The sequence below is a fragment of the Teleopsis dalmanni genome, chromosome 1, assembly GCF_002237135.1.
Source record: "Teleopsis dalmanni isolate 2A chromosome 1, ASM223713v2, whole genome shotgun sequence".
NCBI lineage: Eukaryota > Metazoa > Arthropoda > Insecta > Diptera > Diopsidae > Teleopsis > Teleopsis dalmanni.
In genome coordinates, this window is record NC_051846.1 from 114,403,016 (window position 1) to 114,414,638 (window position 11,623).

The following is an 11,623-nucleotide window of genomic DNA, read 5'->3' on the forward strand; positions in this document are numbered from 1 at the left end:
ATAGGAATACAAAAAGAGTAGCTTTTTCGGCATTTTTACTTTTTCACTAATAAAAAAAATTATTAATTGTGTATTATTAGTGAATCACCACTCTTGATAAAATTTGTTGAAAGAACGTACTGATCACGCCGAGCAATATCATTGTTTAACTACAAAATAGGCTATATTGTATTAATCGTTTAAGAGATCAATAGATAAGTTGACCTGTTTCACCAAAATAATGTGAAACTCATACAATTTTGATATAACTATAAGAAAACCGGTATTTGTTTTCACTAAAAAAGAACTTATTTACTTTCCAAGCAACCCAAACGAAGTTGATATGAACCGTCGTAAAATAAAGCACTTAATTCAAGAAAGTTATTTTAAATATATTGGTTAAGAAATATGATAACACCGAATTGTACAAAAACCATTTTCTTTGAAACAAAAAAATGAATTAATCTAAACCTTCTTGGTTCGAAGGTGTAATTAAAATAAATGGTATATGGTTTAGCCATTTTTTCAACTCAAATATTTTAACGCTGAACACTAGTTCAACCAGCCGCAATTTCCACTTGTGAAGATGTGACTTCATAAACATTATTTTTGGTGTTTTTCGTATTGCTTGGTCTCTACTCGCAGAACGATTGTCATAAAGTACAATACTTTTAAATCAGGATATTGAAGTACGTGCTTTGCCCGATTATTTCTTGATATCTTGTTAGGATTATCAAATAACTGTAGAATTAATTCAACATTTGTTTCCTTTGTTTTCATATCATTATTTTATGCAATAGTACCAGATTTTTCGACATTATCGCTTCATTAAAAAAGTGAAGCCAAAGAAAACATAAAATAAAAACAAACATAAACGACATTGTAGAGATATCCGCAATTTTAGCCCACTGAAACATGTGGTCCAATTGTACCCATCCAATCGTAAAATTTGCACATCTAGCAATCAGTTGTAAAGACTCTTATTTGAAATTATTTACTTCAGAAGCAATTTTACTGTATTTTTTATTACAGCTTTTATTTAAGAAACATTGAGATTATGTTTACCATTAATATGATGTTTTGATATTTAATTGTACTTAGGGAGCGTGTATTCCACAGTATTCCCACGGATCTCCAATCCACTATCCAACTATGGACGCTGGCTTCTGCATTTCTAACAATTGGACTACAGAGAAAGTCGTCAGTGACTTGAATTTAATAGTCCCTTGGGCATAAGATGATCAAACACGTTTGTATGATTAAATAAGTCTCCGCGGCAACTGTATTCTATGTACAGTAGAACTTCTATATACAAAACTTATCCAGTTAGTTACAACTCTCCATGCGTTTCACCTTGAAGCAATTAGCCTCTTAATTCAAAATATTAACTTTTTATAATTTGTTATAAGTTCTCAATAATCTTTATCTCTACAATTTAAAGTTTTGCAAATCCGACGTCAACAAATCAAGTTTCTGTCTAAAATGTCACGAATTTTATATGTATTCGGAAAATAGCCAATTTCTTTGTAATGCACAAAGCTTCAAATTTTTATTAAAGGTTGAGTTTCACGATGTTGATACAGCTTTTAAAGATTTTGTGGAAGAGACAGTCGTTGTAGCCAAATAATTAGAATATGCAGATATTACTTAAACCGACCATCAAAATATTTTATGTATGCATAACAAGTATCATCAGAAACATTTATATATGAACCCCAAGTATCGATTATTGACCCTATAATAATTGTTTAGGAATATTTCAAACTTAGAATTTCAAAACAATACATATTGATTATCCCTCATATTAAATAATAAAAATATTCCCGTTTATTGAACCTAGTAGAGTTGTTATTTATTTCCTTAGTGAATATAGGTACTGCACTACATATCTAATAAAAATCGAAGATATTTTTACATTCCGAATCTCAACAAGCAATTTTCAGATGTATCTGAATCTATCTATAGATTTATAAATTTGAATGCTTCTTAGTCCAATTTCATTATCAATCCCAAATTTAAATAAGCATTTATGGTTTTTAATTGTTCATTTATCATATGAAAATAAGTATTGAAACTTGATTAGTATTTGATTTTACTTACCGTTATATTTGCGTGAATGTCATATCGTTTTCCATTTCTCCCAATAAACCGACAGGTCAGTTCGTCCACACTCGAGTTAAGAATTTGGAAGCGCTCATGACTTTTAGTAAATATTTTTTCCAGAGTTTTTATTTCTAACTTTAAAGTGTTTAAACATGCCATTTCGTGACAAAATAAAGTGGGTTCTTGTGTGGGCAGTTAGACTCGGTAGCACAATCCAAGGCTATTTTTCATAAATGTTCTGCTTCACGATTTATTTTATTGCGAATTGAAGCCAATATTTTGAGTTCACTAAATTAATTTAGAGACGGTTGGCTCGTTGAGATTCGGTGTTTAGAACACTGAACTCGCCGTCTAAATTTATTTATGTGTCAACTCACTTTTAACTATAAAATCGGAATAACTACTGCACTGAAATGATTAAATCAATCATAAAATTGTTAACATTTGAATGGTTTCATTTGTTATTTCTAAATTAACACAATTTTTTTTTATTTACTACACAAAATGCACGACGCATGAAACAAAACAGATACAAAGTTATAGAGAACCCGATTTGATAAGCAGTTTAAATATTTACAAAATCTCATTCAAAGATTCCTAGCAATTTCTTAATTAACATAACAAATTTCATTTCTCTTACAATTATTTGTACGCATTTTATGCAAAAAAACTTGAGTAAAGGACTTGGGACAAACCAAAATCACTTTCCCCAACAGTACGAAAACTGAAATCAAAACCACAATACTCAAGAATGTGGAATAAGGTAGGAACCAGAAAGGTATTACCATACATATATACACACATCTGCAAAAGTCTTTTTTTTAGTTGAGAAATTTCAATAAATAACTCTAGAACGACAAAAATAATAACGAAATTCTGATATTTTGCAAAAAAATCCGTACAACAATATGAGAAGTGAATGAAAAAAACATCTGTCTTTGTTATATGCTCAAAATTGATCAGCATTTAATGCAAACCTTTTGTTATTGGATTATATTGTACCTGGCAGCTTCGTTCTGCTTCTAGCTTTTGCAACAAAAATCGCTTTCTATCTCTTTTTAATTCACATATTGCACAAATAAAAATTTTATGTAAAAAAGTGACACGAACTGAAATAATTTTGTTACCTATTTATTCAGATTTAACATTTTTCACTATTGAGCATTCTTAAAATTTCATTGATTTAATTATAAGTTTTTTACTAAGCATTTGAAAACTGTATAATATTTCGTAGTCGCGTTAGCAACTTCTAACACTTTCTTTTTAAGTTTGCTTTTAAGCAAATTTATTTAGGAGTAAAACAGGGTTGTGAACTGAAATTTTATAGCACATTCACATAGTGTCATTTAGGCGGTTTTGTTCATTATAGCCACTAATAAGGATGATATACCTTACCATACAAAGTGTGTTCATATAAATAAGCTCATTTATAAAAAATAAATAATATGTGAATAAATAAATTTTCCACAAGGGAAATGATCAATTTTGAAAATATGTGTCATATGTTTTATTTATAAAATGTAAACAAAAAACAGCTGAGCTATGAACAAAGCCACTGAGGAAGGCAGTATTTAATAAAATCTTTGTTTTTATTTGATAAATATATAAAAGATATATATATAATATATGTATATATATAAATATATGTTTTAATATTTCAAATATATATTTATTTTTTTGTGACATATATTGAAGTACAGTTTAATTATTTTAGATGAGTAGCACCGAGAATTCAAAAATCCGATAGCAAAAAGAAATATGTACAAGTATTTAATAAAGTTATATTTCAGTAACTAAATATACAATAAATATTTAAAAAATTTTTCGTGATTTATACTATGTTTAGACTGCCAAATTTCCTTTATTTCGTTTAAATGAAATTAATTTAATTTGAAAAGTGTTCGTACTGTCCAAAGTTAAAGAATCGCATTTTTGTTTACAAATTGAATGTTAAAAATTACATGCTCAAAACATCATTTGTATCAGTGAAATTTTAAAAATTGATTATTATAACTATAAGGGATAGCATTCAGTAGTTTTATTACCTTTGGTAAATTTCAGGTATGTGGATTATTATTCACAAACAAAATCTTTAATGAAACCATATTCATATAATATTGATATGATGAAAATAATTTAATCTTATTCAATCTAATATGGCGTTCACATTAACCGAAAATGACTTATTTCAAATGAGCCATTCAAAAGTGTTTACATTCGTTGTAATTCATTTGTTCTCATTTGAAACAGGTGATTTTTTAACTTGCCTGTTGATTTGATTTTTGGCCTGTGCCAAAAGAATGTTACATGAAGGTTAAATACAATAAACCTTACAATATAAACTGAAAACATATTTTTAACTTCGTTAAATACTTTTTGGGAAGATGAAGTTCTAAAAAGAGGTGCATCGTTTTTAAGGAAGTGCAACCACCAAACATTTGTTCACCTTTTTTTGTAAATATGTCATAAACAGCTTCCTCAAACTGTCAAAATGGCATGAAAAGCTTTTATTTAGGGTATGTTCAATGTATTCATTTGCATTTGGAACATACTTGGAACACATTCGACCTAAGTTGGAACGCATTCATACAGAATGTGATCCAATGGATCTCATTCGCGCTTGAAATTTTGCATGCAAGAATAAGCCATTTCAGGTCAGTGTAAATGCCGTATAATTTAGTAAAGTTAGATGTTTTTTAAAGTAAATATCACTTTTTCGTTGTCTTAACTGAACTTTTGTGTAACAGTAAAAAAGCAACTCTGAGTAATATTGAGCTGAATGCAGCCCCGCGAGGCAGCATGAAAGGTGAATGACAGTTGATACGAAGCAGGGGAGACAGAAAAACGGAATTGACACACAAATGTGAAACCCTCACGTTGTGCGTAAAATAATATAAAATAAATGAATAACGAAGTGATTGTAACGAATATAATAAAATTATTTGCCAATAAAATATTTTCGGTATTTACATAACCGATTACATTTTGCTTAAAATTTATCTTTCGTATAGTTGCATTTGAAATTTCCCTTCATTTTAGGTTTCATTTCAACGAAATTAACCCGAAATAATCCACGTTTACCATATGGTAATGCAAATTAAGAAGTTACATACACATGAATAACATATACATTATACTCAAACATATACATACCCACAGATATGATTAATGCGTTATTTTATCGCAAGTCAAAGTGAAGGGCAAAAAAAAAATTGAAAAAATTGTATTTTCGATATGGTATGTCGGTAAGTGTACCTAATAGTAATCATGGGTCGTTAGGGCATGTGTTTTTGATGAAAAAAACTACGATTTTATTTTATTGCCTTTGTATTTTTTTTGTTTTTATGGAATTTTTTTCATGAACATTACATTATCCAGTTAACATTTTATATATTATTTTATTTTATAATGGTCTATCTTTGCAAAAAACACTTTATTATATTGGTCAGGTAACAGAAGATGACGGTCGCTATATACTCCTGCAAGCTATATGGTGAACTTTGAAATTTATCAAAGAAAGAATCCTCGTTCGAGAATAAGAAGTTAAATGTGTCGCACCTTCGGTCAGCATGATCGATGAAAGGATAGCCATTTTTATTTTACTTCGATAATCTCTTTACAAGTTATTTTTTGTTGGCGTATCTCAAATCATGTGGTTATAATGGAACATAAACAGTTCGTTAGAACCGCATTGCAGCAAACTGTCCATTGAGACTTAAGAAACACTTAAAATGAAAAGAAAGCGGCTATTCGGAATCTATTACGATGAAGAGCAACGGTATTAGTTTGGTAAAATGGAGAGAAAAATGTTGTTATTCAAAAACAGTTATTCAAAACAGCACAGAGGCAAAATAAATGTACCGCGCCCTTTTGCGATCACAGAATATAACAAATATATGTGTGATGTTTACAGATTTGACTAAAATTTGGTACAATACCGTATTGCTTACAGAGAAAAGAAATGGTGGTCCAGCATATTTACCTGGTTGATAGATGCTTGTTTTCAAAATCCTTGGCAGCTTCATCGAAAAGCGGCAACAAGTATGTCACAACTCGAATTTCGATGACAGCTGGTTACATACTATTGCAAACATTATGGTACAAAATCCAAATCATCTGGTCGGTTACCTACTAACAGATATTCCTAGCAAACGGGTCGAGTTCAACACACTCTCTATTACGAATAGATAGGACACTACGTCGTGCCGTTCAATCGTAAACATTGTGCTCGTGATTATTGCAAAGTTAGCGGACGAACAGCATGTGCAAAATGCTACGTTGGACTTTGTGTCAAATATTTTTTGAGCTATCATACAAAACCATGAACAATTTTGACTCCTAAAACAGTTCATTTTCATTTAATTTCAATAATTTTCTACTTTCCTGCAGATTTTCTTAATAAAAATTCATTATTTCTTCATAAAATAGTGTTTCCTTCTCAGAAAACAAAAAAAAATGTTTCCTTTTATACAAAACACGATTAGGCGACCCATAAAGCAACGCAGGTTTTTGACATTTTCCGAAAAAATGTCAACACGAATCAAAAGATTGTTCTTATATTCTTGCTTAGGAAGTCAAAATACACTAATATACGTCTTATTAATAAAATGTGCGACAAAAATTATTGGACATAAACGGGTTAAGGACATTTTCTTTAACTATGTTTTGAAACTGCTATTAAAAATGAATAGATGCCAAGCGAGTGGTCGGAAAACGTAAAGAAGCGTTTTTTTGAATTATGGAAGAAAGACTTACATCAAAGAAGATTTTATATAGAACCGACACTTAAATGAGCACAACACAAAATAACAAACACAGTCTTAGAAATTGCACTAATACCATATCAAAATGTACGATTATTTCCAGCTTGAGCAAGTTGAGGTCCTTATTCGCTCCGAATACGGACCTTAACTTGCTCCGAATACGAACCTTAACTTAGAATAGAATAGAAATAAGCGGGGTACAAGCTCCCAATGGAGCAGAGCACTGCGACCAGATTGATCTTTTGTGCTACAACTGACCCTAACCGAACAGAAGACATTCCGTTTTTCGAATGAAAGCCAGAATGTCGTCCGTTGAGGACCACCTAATGTCAGAAGGAGAGAGCAGCCCTCCTCCCAGTGACCTCCTCCTTGCCCAGATCAAGGCTGGGCAGTCACAGAGAATGTGACTGGAAGTCTCGTCTGCTTCCAAGCAGAGTCGACAATCCGTCTCCTCGGATTAAAAGAACCCGTTAAATATTCCGCCAGCAATCTCAAGTCTGATCTGCTAAGGAGGGATGCCTTGCCATAACTATATGGGTGAACCAGCTCTTTAGCCTGACGGTTACCTCGATTGTCGCGCCAGTAGCGATCTCTCTCGGCTAAGAACCATTTATCAATTAGATACCTAGTTGTAGACCAACTTAATCCACAATAGGGTTCCGGTTCACAGATTTGAGTGGCAGAACCTGCCCTTCCAAGACTGTCGGCAGATTCATTACCCTTTACTCCTGTGTGACCAGGCACCCAGCAAAGCGTCACTTTGTTTTTGTTTGCTAGCTGCTGCAGCACATCGAAGCAGTCTAGTAAAAGCTTTGAGAAAAACCTCCAAGAGGATAGAGCTTTGACTGCTGCTTGACTATCTGAGTAAATACAGATGCGGGCGCCTTTCAACCCGTTGTTTAAGTTGATACGAGCGCAGACCTCGATAGTGTAAACCTCCGCTTGGAAGACAGTGGGCCATATACCCACCGCTATCGAGATTCTGGTGTTAGGACCAAATATTCCAGCACCAACTTCTTCTTTGGTTTTTGAACCATCGGTGAACCATGAAATCACTTTTGGTTTTGCTCCAGGAGTGCCATTTTCCCAGTCTAATCGATCGGGAATGAGGACTTCGAACTTTCTACCGAAGCGAAGTTCCATGTTCATGCGATCTGTTCTATCGCAGATCTCTATGCCAGGAACTAGTCTACAGATAGAGTTTTGACTGTCAAGACTTCCTTGCATATTGATATCAGGGTGTAGCCTAGCTCCACTCAGGGCTGCTGTCTTTTTAATAAAGAGGTGCAGAGGGGTAAAACCCACTATGGACTCCAGTGCTGACGTGGAACATGTTCTAATAGTTCCCGTCATAGCTATACATGCGAGTCTTTGCAGTTTATTGCATTTGAGTATTGCAGCCTTTTGATGTGCCTTGTTCCACCAATCAAGAGCTGCATAGGATACAATGGGTCTGACCATTGTACGGTAGATCCATGAGAGAATTCTGGGACTAAGGCCCCAGGTTCTACCATATGTGTTCCTACATATCCACATGACCCTTGTGGCTTTACCAATTACGTTGTCCAGGTGAGTGTTACAATTAAGACGTTTATCTAGGGTGACTCCTAGATATTTGACTTCGTCGGAGCATTCGATAGCCGCATCTTTTATAGTTAGGGATCCAATATTCAGTTTGTACCTTCTGGAAAATGGTACAATTACTCTTTTTTGGGTTTGTATTTAGACCTTCTTCTATGCACCAGTTCGATACTTTGTGTAAGGTCGCCTGCATCACGTCAGTAACTGTGGCATCATATTTACCGGAAACATTGATTGCCAAGTCATCTGTATAACCTATGGAATGGTAGCCAGATTGCTCCAGTTTGACTAGTAAATCGTCTACTACCAACGTCCATAGCAACGGTGAGAGAACCCCACCCTGAGGGCAGCCCCGTATGGCACTAATGCTTACGATAGTACTACCTAACTTGGTAGATATGTTCCTGTCACGTAACATTCTATCTATCCAAGTTATTGTGCAGGAGTCTATATCTTTGCGGGCCAATGCACCGGATATGGACTCATATGATGTGTTATTAAAAGCACCTTCTACATCTAGGAATGCACATAAAGCAATATCTTTAGATTGAAAGGTGTTTTGAATTTTGCTGACCGAGTGATACAGCGCGACCTCTGTAGATTTGTCTTTTGAGTAGGCAAATTGTGTGGAGTGGAGAGAACCGTTTGTTCCATTTTATTCTGTATGTGCAGATCAATTAGCCTTTCAACAGTTTTTAGTAGGAAAGAAGTAAGACTAATGGGTCTGTAGGACTTTGGCTGGTCCATAGGTTTATTACCCAATTTGGAAATAAAGATCACATTCACACCTCTCCAGGAGTGAGTGTTTGATTGTGATGTTGCCTACTTAAAGCCTTGTGTAGTCTGGTTGCCTCGGGCAACTTCTCGATCCTATCACAGTGGCTGCACCAGCTAGTCCGTTTGGACTGTCTGATTGATTTGTTGTAGTCAGTGAGTGCAGTTCTATATATCATCCCACCTGCCAGAGCGTTTTGCTCTATTGAATAAGCTCCTTACTAGTGTGCGCTTATTAGTCAAACCGGGATATTGCTCCTCCGATCTGCCCCACTTAATCGCAGTTGAGGACTGCGTGGCGATTTTTTGAGCCTCTGCTAAGACCTGATGCCATAGCCGCCTTGAACTGTCGTAGCCGCCTACGACAGTTAGACCGGACTTCTGAGAGGCCACACTGTCGTTGTCGGAATCGCAAGAATCTGCAGCTTCGGAATTTGAAGACAAGACTTCAATTATTTCCTGCCGCCTTTCTTGAGGTCGCGACGAAGATTTACTTGGTACGATCGCCGTTTCCGCGAGCGGAGAAGAAGACGGCGGCCCATCCGGGTCCATCTTGATGCACACAGTTGCGCTATCAGGATGGATGGTGGCTTCCAGCCCAGTGGCCGGCACGTACCTAGGTGAAGATTCCGTAAAGGAATCATTTGATGGTGATGCCGTCAGAGTGACATCAAGCTCATCTATAGTGTTATTTAAATTTTTATCCATAAGAAAAGTAGTTTAAATTCGGGAAGAGAGGTCACGCATCATGGGAAGTCTAATTAAAACTCGAGGTCGACAGGTATCCAGAGTTCGCATATTCAAGACCAACAATCCATGGCCATTCATCCCTCGGCATATGCTGTTCCACCTTGGATTTGAGCTTTAATTTGAGACGCTTTTGCTTGCGTCCGCTCGATTACAATTAGCAAGCATGCATAGTTGAGACATGACCATACTATGGACCTGTTTCTAGCCGCCCCCGCGTAGAGGATGTAATCACACTACCGACAGTATACGACAGTTACGGCACATACACAAAGTACATGTTTATCCCCCTGTGTATCTACCGGGTGACGACCAAAATCGTGTTAATGTTGCGTTATCAACTGCAAATCCTAATCAAACTCATTGTACTAAGTCAATACCTAAATAGAGAATAGCAGATAATAAATTAGTAATTACCGTAGCTCCTCAAAAAGATATTTGTCCCCATGGTAATACATATCCTATAAAAATTGTTGCTATTACTAAAAATAAAATAATTACTCCTTAACTTACTCTAAAGAAAAATTTTATGGGCAATGAGTGCAACAGGAAGCATAATTTTGGTTCTCTGTTTTGATTTCTTGACAATTGATTGCACTGCGCCATATTTAAAAAAATTACCGCGCAAATGATTGTAAAAATGTATTAAAATTAATTTGCGCCCAATATTAGAAATACTATAAATCAAAAAATGATCAAAGTGATTTAATTATAAATTTTTTTGAAATAATAATAAAGTAAGTAAATAATAATAATTATGATTTAAAAATACTAGTGTATATAATTAAAAAATTAATGTTTTGTAGATGATGAGACATTGTGTTAGAGGCTGTGCCACTAACAAGACGTTATACAAATTTCCAGCAACCGATGATGAAGGAAGAATGCAATTGTTATTATATGTTATACTATAATCTGTGAAATATTTGTCTAACTATAACTGTTTGAGTATTGTATGATTTGTATCAAGTGTATTTTTTAATAAAAATTAAATTTATATATAAATAAATGAGTTAACTGTATATTTTGTAATTACATAAAATATAACGAAAAAATTTTATATGAGTTATACGAAACTTAGATGTGTCTCTAAAAAAGAACACTATAATATTTAATTTCATGTTGTTTGAATTTATTTGCAGTAAAAGATATTGAAATGTTTTCAAAAACTCAAATTTCTTAGGAATTTAAAAAAATTATATAATACTCACGCATCAACTATCTATTCGATACTGTCTACAAAATTCGTTTTACGAATTAATAAGAATAAAAGCTTCTTAGGCAATGCTCTATTTAAAAATGCATTCACCACAATGGAGTGGCCGTGCAAGCAATAAAATTAGTATTTATTGCGATTGTTTAAAAATTTATTTAATTTTGAAATAATTTTCTACAATTTCTAACGAAAACCAATATATATTAAATAAATTTTGGAATATTATATTTCTTGAAATGAACAATGCTATATACTATATGCTATATGCGATTGTTTAAAAATTTATTTAATTTTGAAATAATTTTCTACAATTTCTAACGAAAACCAATATACATTGTGACCGAAAAGCTTCCGGAAATTTTAAATAAAACGCAAAATTCTTAATCTTCATCAATATTTATTTTATCTCCTTCAAAATATGCTCCATTAGAAGCGATACACAAATGCCAACGTTTCTTCC

The 11,623-nt window shown here is 33.6% G+C and overlaps 1 long non-coding RNA gene across 1 annotated transcript; it reads right to left on the bottom strand.

The window, feature by feature from the left end:
- Positions 1–2,113: 2,113 nt before the first annotated feature.
- LOC119673265 lies at positions 2,114–3,201 on the bottom strand. Its single transcript, XR_005252031.1, has 2 exons — positions 3,085–3,201; positions 2,114–2,490 (listed from the first exon to the last, which is right to left on the bottom strand). It is a non-coding gene; the product is annotated as an uncharacterized LOC119673265 (long non-coding RNA).
- Between the last annotated feature and the right edge of the window lie 8,422 nt (positions 3,202–11,623).